Genomic DNA, 10,833 nt, shown 5'->3' with positions numbered 1-10,833 from the left:
AGTAGCAGAAGCCCTCCAAGTTTATTCTCCTTCAAGATTGTCTTGACTAAATGTGGCCACTAGTATTTCTATGGAGATTTTGAAATTGCATAGTCAGTGTCCACAAGATATCTGCTGAGATACTTTATTGTGATTGTATGAATCTGTAGATCAATGAGGGGAGAAGTGACATATTAACAATACATAGCAAAGCAAACAAATAAAAATACCAAAAAAAAACCTGAACCAAACGAAAACATCACAATAAAGAAGGAAGAAACGATAAACTGAGAAGAAATATTTGTAATTCATGTCACAAAAGGGTTCATATCCCCAATTAGAAAAAGTTCCTAGAAATTGATAAGAAAAATAACACATAGTAGAAAAATTGACAAAAGACACGAACCCACAGTTCACGGAAAATGATATATAAATAGTCCTAAATGTATGAAAATATGCTCAAGCTCAGTCATACCATGACAAAATTGTCATATTGAAGATGTAACAAAGCCAGGGGAAAATAGAGAAGGGACTCCTTCCTCTCAGACTTTGCAGGCCCACCAGGTCCAGCACCCTGAGGACCTGCCTGACTGCACTGGGGGTGCCCATGGGGCTGCAGAAGATATGGGGTTCTCGGAGGCTGCAGGTAGAGGATCTCAAAGAACTCATCTCATGAGCAGAACAGCTGGTGCAGTGCTCATGCCAGCGGCAAGGCAGGGCTCAGGGGCACTCACAGTCCTGGGGCTGCTTGTGAGCACTGGGCCTTCAACAGGAGACCTGGCTGCTCCCGCTCCATGTCCACCAGCATCTGCCCATGTTAGGAGGCCTGTGCACCTGTGCCCACTTGAGCTCGCCCACTCCAACACCCCATCCAGTGTCGATGGAGCCTGAAAACATGCCCTGCTGTGCTTGTGCTTATGAAATTCTGCATTCAGCCCCTCTTTGTATAATTGGGAAACTGAGGCTCAGAAAGAGGCAGGCCCAGGGCACAGTATGTGGTCAGAGTCAAGAAGAAAAGTGAGGACACCGGCTTCATAGGCCCGGGCCCAACTCCTCCAGTCATGTTTACTTTGGAAATGAAAGCCCCTAAGATCCTAGTTTGGACTAGGATCCTACCCAACCCCTCCCAGTTTGGACCATTTTCCTTCCTGCATCCCCACAAGCACGCAGGCATGCACAAACAGAAGCAGACTTCCAGCTGGGGACTATGGGAGGGTGGTTAAGAAGAGCAGACACCCTGAAAATGACAAGGGAAAGAGGAGAGAGGGGTTGGAGCCAGCTCTGCAATAGAGTAGGGGCATCCATTCTCCCGGCAACATGTCCAGAGGTCCATAGCATGAAGGCGATCCTTAAATTTCCCACAGTCCTGCCTGGGCAGGGGCCAACTCCATAGTAGTCTCCAGAGGACAGGGACTGGGGTCCTGCAGTCTACTGTGCTAGGCTCCTGGAAGTGGACCGAGCATACTTCATCCCCTAGTATAGACAGGGACTACAGGAGAGAAGGTCTCAGTTTCCTTCTCTACAAATTGGGCTCTTGCAATGGCAGTACCCAAGGGTTCTGCATGCTTGGAAAGTCTGTAGACCTTGATTCTCTACCAATGACCCATTGTCCTCCAAGGACATGGATAAATGCTTCCCACTCCCTGAAGGTCCTTCGTGGCAGAGAGGAGCTTGGGGAATGAGGACTTGGGGTAGGGAAGAACAAGACAGAGCCAGGGACTGAAAGTTAAGGGTCCAGGAACAAGACCACTCATACTTGGATCCTTGGGGTCCTCATTTGGAAGTAGGGGGAATCATTGCCCTGGCTGAGGTGAGGATGCCTTCTGAGAAAACTAGACACCCCAGAGGGGAGTGGCAAAGAGGGCGGCAGGAGTGTCTTCTGAGGTCCCTTCCACAGCCCTGAAATCCTTCAGGGCCTGCTGTTTTACTCCTGGGACTCCGGAGAGCCTTTGCCTTGAGGTCACCCAAAGAAAGATTCCTGCCTGGGGCTGCAGTGCTAGTGCTGGCCACCAGGGGACAGGCAGCCTCCTGGTTCATGGTGCCCACTGAGCTTTGCTGGAGCAATTGGGGCAGGAAGAGCCATGCAGAATGTCATTTCGGCCACGCCTCTGCTTCAGAAACAATATGCACCTCCTACGATTAGTGATCATTTCTACAGAATGAGCTGGGCAGAGGCAGGAAGAAGAGCTCCAAGATCTCCCCATTTATTTATTTATTCGGAGATTTATTTATTTATTTATTCCGAGATTATGGCTCACCCTGTGCCAGGTGCCAAATGGTCTCTCTCTTCCAGGAGCTTTCAGTCTGGAGGAGAGAAGGACAAAAGCACAGAAGCAAGACATGTGAAAGAAAAGAGTAAGTGCTAACCTGAAAACAAAGCAGGGTGTTGTGAGAGATGAGATGGCAGTCGCTGGGTAGGAAGATCTGAAAGGCCTCACTGGGGTGACATTTACTGAGACTAGAATGACAAGAGAGAGCCATCCCTGCACAAGTCTGGGAGCAGTGTGTCAGGGAGAAGGCACCACTGGTACAGAGACTTGCAGGCAGAAGTGAGTTTGACCTGAGGCGGTTAGAAAGGTGACCAGTGTGGCTGGAGCGAGCCTGGGAAGAGAGAGGAGCAGAAGGAGGAGGGCAGGGCCAGATCTTGGGGGCTGTTAGATTGTTAGTTATCCCTTCCTCTCTGAAAGCGTTGCCCCAATACCATGCATCTTAAAACTACAAATATTTAATAGCTCACAAGTTTTGTGGATGAGGAATCCAGGCTTCGATTAGCTTGGTTCCTCCAATTCTATACATTTCTGTGCAACTTGTCATTTCACAGACTGCATCAAATCACTGTAGGGCTGTCAGGTCAGGAGCTGTGGCCTTAATGTGACTTCATAATATCCCATAAAGGAAGTCATTTGCCACAGCAATTCAGCTTTTCAATGTTGTCGGACCTTGACATGATTCAATTCTGTTGCCATTTCAGCAGTGCTGCAGGAACATCTTAAATGTGTCCTCATAGACTGTGTTAGTTTGCTGGGTCTGCTGTAACATAGAACCACCAAGTGGGTGGATGGCCCCTCATGCTTACTGGCACGGTACTGGTTTCTGTCTTTGTAGAGCTCCACCCAGGACATTGTCAAGGAGCTGGTTGATGGGTTCAACTCCTCCATCTCACTAGACAAGGGGCAGATGCATCTGGCGATGAACAATGGCCAACACTGGTCTGGGGTAAGTGTGGGCACATAGTGGTCTCCATACCCAGGACACTGAGAGGACCGGGGTGAACCCAGAACCCAGTCAATCTGCTGAATCCCCTGGGTTCCTTCCAGGAATGTGGTTTCCCCAGAGCCTTCCGCTTCATGCCAGGTGCTGATGAAGCCTCAGGTAGTTTAGAGGGAATGTCATGCAGCCCATGGTAGGGGCAGTTCTCAGTTCTGACCTGTGTGATCTTGAGCAGCCCCTTGAAATCCCTAACCCTCTGTTTCTCAATATCTACAGTGGGGACGTTTGTTGATGACTCACTGAGATAATGCTCTTAACACAGGCTATCAATACAGGGAGGTGCTATTGTTTCTCAGCTAACACAAAGCCTTGAAGGTACTGGTTGTTTATCACTCTCCCCAAAATCAAATGATGCTTTTAAAGCCTGGAACCTTTTTCTGTGTGGGCACTCATGTCCCTCCTCTTGCCCAAGTTCCTGAGGTGATGGGAGTTTCTGGTCTGAGCTCCAGACCCTGATCCTCCTGGTGGCTCATGGTGATGCCACTCACTATTTGTTCCTCCTCGTCCACTTGGTGTGAAAAGGAGTCAACCCTCTCCCGGGATGAGGCCTACTCAATGCCGACCCCCAAGGCAGGCACAATGGAGAAGGTGGTAGAGTCCCTGGTACCAGCTTTCCCGGATAGAAACATCTCCTACATTGCCGCCTTCCCATGCATGTACCAGGTCTTCACCACCACCCAACAGGTACTGGACTAGCTGCCCCATAGGCGAGTGCTGCCGCCTCCAGAGCACAGTGGTTAGTGTCCCATCTACCAACCGTGTGTCTGGGGAATGTCAACACACCTCTGTGAGCTTTACTTTGCTCTTCTGAAAAGTGGGTTGGTAAGAAGATGAACCTCATAAAGTTATTTTAGGAAATCATGGAATCAGCCAAGGCAGGTGCTTACCTGGTGCCTGGTTCTGCAAAAAGGGCTGGGGAATGTGCTGTGGTTGTTCATGGTGATTATTTTTCTTTCCCCCATGAAAAGCAGACTTCCTCACGCATCACTGGGATTTAGCCTTTCTGAGTTTGGAAAACCAGATGGACACCCTGTCCAGGAGTTTGAGGTTCTCTCCAGCTGATCTTGACTGCTACATGGCACACATTTACAACTTGCAATGCAACACTGAGACAGACACCGTTAATAATTCACTGAAGTTTAATATATACATAATATTTGCACAATATCGTCTAGAGAAAGGTAGTTTGATGAAGGTTCAATTTAAGGAAAAGATCAGTCTCTTCTTCACTACTAACGAGGGATAATCCAAACAGTCCGTGAAGTGAAACAAAGTCCCACTTTTCTTGGTGTGCTCTAGGAATTCCAAAAGTCTGTCGATTTGGAGGAACTGACCGCGAAGGAGCCGTCTGCGGTGTCCAGCAGGTGAAGGCAAGGGTCTCCAACCCAGCGAAGGGGCTCCCCTGCATCCACTGGCCTCAGGAACGCTCCGATGGAGGTCCAGCTGGCTGGAGGCAGCCAGGCGGCTTGGGAGGCCTGCGTGGAGGGGGAGAGAACAGCTCCGCTTTAAGACCCAGGCCCACTGCCGGGGAAGGGACCAGCAGGGCTTGGCTCTCGGCCTCCGGGCAACTTTGGCAAAGCTCCTCGTGACGTGCTGGATCTCACGACCGCTTCTATGGACGCGAGCGCTTTTAGCATCTCGGCAATCTTTTCTTCTTCTTTCGACCGTTTGGCTCTCGCTGGAATGGTGTGTGTCCACGGATGTGCGTGTGACCTGTGCGGGAAGTCACGGTTCTGGAAGGCTTATCAGTATCTGCTTCTGCTCCCTCCAGGCCCAGCCTCACGGGGAGCTCACAGTCAAGTTCAGTCCTTGGGAATTTTCTGGAAGCCTCTTTCTTTCCCCGGCACAGAACTGGGGGATAAGAGCCCCATGGCTCTTCCTCATGCTCAAGGCAGAGCCGGGGATGTGGGGTCCACTCCAGCACATTCCCCTGCACCCACGAAACTCCGATCATAAAAGAAGAACCACCGAGATCGAGCCAGCTCCTCCCTTTCCAGGACACTGCAGATCACCTCTCTGGGATTTGGAGCAGGACCCAAGGCTGGCTCTGGTCTCACAGGCCTGTGCTCCTTCCCTTGACTCGGCTGTACACTCCCAGCCACGCATTTGTTCCGAGGCTGTGGCATCTCTCCGTAGCGTTGGCTCTCCCTGGCTGTCACAGGAAGGGAGCGCAGCCAGGACTTGCCTCTCCCTTTGTCGTCGGAGGCAAACCACGGGACATGTCCACTGTGGGTCGCATGAATTCCCCTTCCCTGCGTATCCCCTTGGAAGAACAGGCAGAAATTCTCAGATCCACATTCCCCATAGAGGACGCCTGGAAGCTGAGCTCCCTGCATCATGTCGCCGGGTCGGAAATTCCTTCACAGAAGGGAACAGCTTGACGGTGGCCTCCCAGGGCCATTGGCCCTCCTGGCCAAAGTCTCCCCAGAGCAGAAGGGGGGGTAGAGTCCACGGAAAGTTCTGCCCATACAAGGTGGTAGCAGTATTGTGTATGTGAAAATAAATCTGCAGATTTTAGGTTTCGTCTGGAGTGCAAAGAAAACAGACGATCACGGGATCAGATGTGAAAAGTCGTTTAGCCGACTGGTTTGCGAACAGCGGCACCAAGCGTTCTCGCGGATGGGGACAGCGGGGACGCAGCAACAAACTGGGGAGAGTGGGGCGGTGGCGGTTCTTCGCTGCTTACAGCCCACAAAACCCTCCACTCCCCGGGGGACGGTAGGATCAAGAGTGCCGTGAACACCCAGGGGACTGGATCTGGCTCTACCTTCCTGACCAGGGATCCCAGGCCTGAAGAGACAGCCCGAGGCAGAACAGAGCCTCATCACAGGTTGTGGAAGACTTAATCACCGTGCTAATGAATGGGCTTGAAAATGATTCTCAACTCTCTTCTATACTAACGGTGAACACCTCGAATTTAAAGTTACAAACACATCATTGATATCAGCATCAAAAATGACACACACAGGTGTAAATCTAAACACTTACGCACAAGATCGATGTGAGGAGGTCTACAACACGCTGACAGAAGAAATCACAGAAGACCAACAGCAATGCAGACTTCCTCCATGTTTCTTCATAGGTTGACTCGGTATTGTTCGGCAGATGTCAGCTCTTCCCAACAGGATCTACAGAGTCAAGACAATCCTAGTGAAGATCCCAGCGGCAGACTCAACACGCCTCCCCAGTATGGAAGCAGAACATAGTGAGAGGAAGGTACGGTACTACCATCTTCGGGACTGCCTCTAAAGCTACACTACTCGATAAAGGGTGTGTGGTGGTGGTGGTGGGCCTCCTGGAAACAGTCAGTGAGGAGGGGGGCACGTGATGGGGTACTTAGGAGGCGGGGAGGGCGGGGGGGGCGGTGGCGGGGGCGGGGGGGGGGGCGGCAGGGGGCGGCTTGTCCAGAGGGAGTGGCACCTGGACGAGGCCTTGAAGGACAGGGAGGACTTGAAGGTTGGAGGCAGGTGGGAAGAGAGGCCCCTGCAGCCTGAGGGAGGCGACAGCAGGAAGCACGGCACGGAGGAGGGGAGGGCACTGCTGTGTGAGTGTGGGGTGACAGAGCACCAGGAGCTGGCACTGCGGGCAGCCAGGCCCTTCCCTTCCTCCTGTAAATCTGACCTGTGAGCCGCCAACGCCGCAGTCCCCGTTCCAGACAGTGGACATTCAGTCCAGCGCAGGACCGCAGCCTGCCTCCCGGGGCTGGACTTCTAGGTGGGGACAACAGGGGGGGCCCCATCCTGAGGGACCATCTGGGCACACATTTAATAAGAGGTGCCCACGGAAGTGGGGTGCACCGTGGCATGGCACAGGAGCCGCACTGAGCGGGGGCCCTTTGGGGGGGTTCCCCTAGAGCTGCGGGTGGTCAGGAGGGCCCAAGTGGAGAAGGAGTCGCTCGTCCCCGTCCACCCCTGCCCACCTCTGGGCTCTGAGCACGTTCGCGACACCATGGTCAAGGGCTCCACGCGTGGCGTGAACTGTTTCTTTGCAGACTCATTTGCCAAGCGCGGCCTTCGACGGGATTCGCTGGTGACGGGATGTTTGCTTCGCCACCTCCCACCTTCCCAGCCAAACCAGGGATCGGGGTGGCAGCGGGGTTCCCGGAAGTTCACAAAAGTGGAAACACGCCGCTCCTCTCTCAAAGGCAAGACGGAGGTGAGAAGAACCCCCTCCTCCCTCGGTCACTGACACCTAGGGAGCTTTCGAGGTTAGCGCCTTCAAAGATCTGTTCTCTTCACCAGGTACAGTTCTATACCCGTTTGGAATGTAAAAATTATATGCGTCTTCAGGAAGGGGAAAAAGTCACCGAAATGTCACCTCGAGAGGCCCATTTCAAGCCACTGTGGCAAGTATTCTTCCGCACGTTAGGAAGTGAGCTCTTCCCTGAGCAGCCCTGGTTCTGAGGAGGAGCCTCACGACGCATCCACAAATGGCAACGTGTGAGGCCCTCGAGCCCGGAGCGACGTCTGGGCCTCTCGGCCCTTCCTCCTGGCTCTAAAAGGCAACCCCGCTTCCAGAGCTAGGAGCTGCCCTAAAACCTGAGAACTGGCATCACCCCCGGGCCCTCCCTGCCAAAAACAAAGAAAGAAATGGGGACAGGAGAAGTATCAAGAGGAAAGAAAAGAGGCCAGCTTCATCTCTGTCCCCTAGAAATGCCACCATAAAACCCACGCCAGCTACAGACACCATCTTTTAGGGCCTCCCAGCCCCCTCGACCCGCCCCCACCACCCCCAACCCCACAAATGGATTCAGGCTCAGTGGACCTTCAAGACAGCTGCTTGAGGCTTCCTGTGCTCCCCTGGTCACCTGGCTCCCATGGGACACCTGGCTTCTGTTCTCTACTGTTTTCATCTGTGAGGCCTCCAAGCCCAGGACACCAGAGGCAGGCCTGGGCTGATTACTGACCCTTCCACTCCAGAGAAAGGAAGAGGTAAATATTCACTTCACTTCTCTGGGCCTCAGCTTCTGCATCTGTAAGATGGGCTCTCGCCGCAAACAGGCCCATGGAGTCTACCCTGTGGCATCTTCTCGGCCCTTGGACATCGTCTCTGCTACGGGAACTTCCCTCCCCGATGCCCCTGCGTACTTCTATCTGCAGCCGTGAACGCTCCTCTGAGCGCAGACACCTGTCTCCTCCGAACAGTTGGTATTTCTACTCTGCTGGCTGAGGGGCCCTGAAACCTAACTCTCACAGAGGCCCACTCTGATTTCCCGTCCAAAGGCACTCCTCTGCCATTCCCCCCATCTCGCTGAAGGACACCACCCCTCACCTGGGGCTCCCGTCCCCATGCCGACTCCTCTCTTTTCTCACACCCACAGGCATCAGCACGTCTCACGGTCTCTGCCTGCAGGACAGGTCCCGGATCCCACCCCACCTCTCCGTCTCCACCTCCACCGCTGCCCGGGGGCAGCCTTCACCATCCTCAGCCTCGAGTCCCTGCCATGCTCTCCCACAGGTTTCCCTCTGTTCTCCTCTTCCCCATGGCAGCTTCTGTCCTTTGAAAGGGAAACCAAACTCTTTACGGTGGATTCGACTCCCTCCACCTTCTGACCCCTGATGGCCTTGACCCCCTTCTCTCTGGCTTCACTCACTGCACTCGGGCCACTCTGGCTCCTGGTCGCTTCTCACACTCACCGTGCTCATGCCGCCTTCAGAGCCATGGCCCGTTCTGCCCCCCCTGCCTACAGAGCTCTCCTCCAGGGCTCCTCAGTGCTCAGGTGACCACTCCCACCGAGAGTGTGTGTCTAGGCAAGTGTGCCCCCCATTCCCACACCCATCACCCCTTACCCTGCCTTGTTTATTCTTCTCCAGAACATTCGTTATCACCTAATATGCCATGTCTTCTACTCAATTTGATTCTTTAGCACCTGCCTGTCCTTCCTAAAATGTCAGCAACACAAGGGCAGGCTCTCGCATTCGAGTCTTCATTGCTCTGTTTCCAAGGCAAGCGCAGGTTTTTGGTTTGTTGCTTTCTCTCGACTTAAGAGGAGAAATCCTTTCTGTGCTGCTGATGCTGTCTCTGCCATTTGTCTCATGTGACCCCTCCTATTTGCTCCAACTGCCACTTGCTGCTTTCCTGCCACTAGAGTCATCCGCAGCTGCTGCTCGTTGCCTAACTGGGGGACATTATCTGTGAGTGAAACTAGGAATGATCGAGACCCTCACTTCGTCACATGGGAGAGAAACCCCTGAGACTTCCCTCAGCTTTCCAGTGTGGAGCGTTAGCTGGTGAGTAGAGGGGGCCGAGGGCAGCAACGAGGAGGTTCCCCCCACATGTCAAAGGTGATTTCCTCTTCATCAGTAAACTCTCCCTCGGCCTTCGTGTAGTGCAAGGACAAACCTCCACGTAGTTTATCATTTGTTTCTTTAAAATTGTTTAGCCGTTGCCACATTAGAATCAAGTCACAAAATAAGGCAAACCTCTCTCTAACCAGGCAATGTAACTTGATCCCCAAAGAGATCGATCAGCTTTTTCTTTTTCTAACCACTACATACTTAGTCCAAGAAAGCTCCTTCGACCTGTGAGTCGCGACTCTTGGGAATACTACTCTGAAACAAGACTGCTGTCGATTGCTAAAAGTCTTGACTGCTACATGGCGCACATTTACAACTTTCAATGCAACACTGAGACAGACACCGTTAATAATTCACTGAAGTTTAATATATACATAATATTTACACAATACCGTCTAGAGAAAGGTAGTTTGATGAAGGTTCAATTTAAGGAAAAGATCAGTCTCTTCTTCACTACTAACGAGGGATAATCCAAACAGTCCGTGAAGTGAAACAAAGTCCCACTTTTCTCGGTGTGCTCTAGGAATTCCAAAAGTCTGTCGATTTGGAGGAACTGACCGCGAAGGAGCCGTCTGCGGTGTCCAGCAGGCGAAGGTAGAGGATCTCCAGCCCAGCGAAGGGGCTCCCCTGCATCCACTGGCCTCAGGAACGCTCCGATGGAGGTCCAGCTGGCTGGAGGCAGCCAGGCGGCTTGGGAGGCCTGCGTGGAGGGGGAGAGAACAGGCCCGCTCTAAGACCCAGGCCCACCGCCGGGGAAGGGACCAGCAGGGCTTGGCTCTCGGCCTCCGGGCAGCTTTGGCAAAGCTCCTCGTGACGTGCTGGATCTCACGACCGCTTCTACGGACGCGAGCGCTTTTAGCATCTCGGCCATCTCTCCTTCTTCTTTCGACCGTTTGGCTCTCTCTGCCTTCAGTTCTCGAACCAGGCCAGTTAATTCCTCCATCAGCACTGAGTTGGTCCTCGTCACCTTTCGGTAAGCGTCTGTGAGGCCGGGTATATTTAGCGACTCTCTCTCTAGCCTGGCGTTCTCTGAAGACGAGTCGATCCCCATATACTCCTCTTGAGCAGCGCTGAGCTTGTCAATGAGCTGGCATTTCTCCTCAATCGCTGCAGCCACTGCTTCTGCCAGCCGCTTTTCACGTCTCACGTAACGTCGACTTCTAACAGACTGAACAAGTCTGAAGAGAAATAAGAGACCCACCAGTAAACCGACGACAGGTGGGCGCATCACTGTCTCCCACTGGAGGCTGTGGCAAGTGAGGCGTGGACTCAGGCCATCGGGCAGCAG

At 52.9% G+C, this 10,833-nt stretch overlaps 1 long non-coding RNA gene across 2 annotated transcripts; it reads left to right on the top strand.

Annotated features, from left to right (window-relative positions):
• The first annotated feature begins 668 nt into the window (after positions 1–668).
• Positions 669–4,611, top strand: LOC131403227 (uncharacterized). Of its 2 annotated transcripts, none has more exons than XR_009219302.1 (3): positions 669–2,334; positions 3,085–3,195; positions 3,772–4,377. It is a non-coding gene; the product is annotated as an uncharacterized LOC131403227 (long non-coding RNA). The 2 variants fall into 2 exon arrangements; XR_009219301.1 differs by lacking the exon at positions 3,772–4,377 and adding an exon at positions 4,549–4,611 and having other exon boundaries at positions 670–2,334.
• The last annotated feature ends 6,222 nt before the right edge of the window (positions 4,612–10,833 follow it).

Source organism: Diceros bicornis, unplaced genomic scaffold (assembly GCF_020826845.1).
Source record: "Diceros bicornis minor isolate mBicDic1 unplaced genomic scaffold, mDicBic1.mat.cur scaffold_590_ctg1, whole genome shotgun sequence".
Taxonomy (NCBI): Eukaryota; Metazoa; Chordata; class Mammalia; order Perissodactyla; family Rhinocerotidae; genus Diceros; species Diceros bicornis.
The sequence above is the reverse complement of the archived record's forward strand: the minus strand, read 5'-3'. Positions and strand labels throughout refer to the sequence as shown.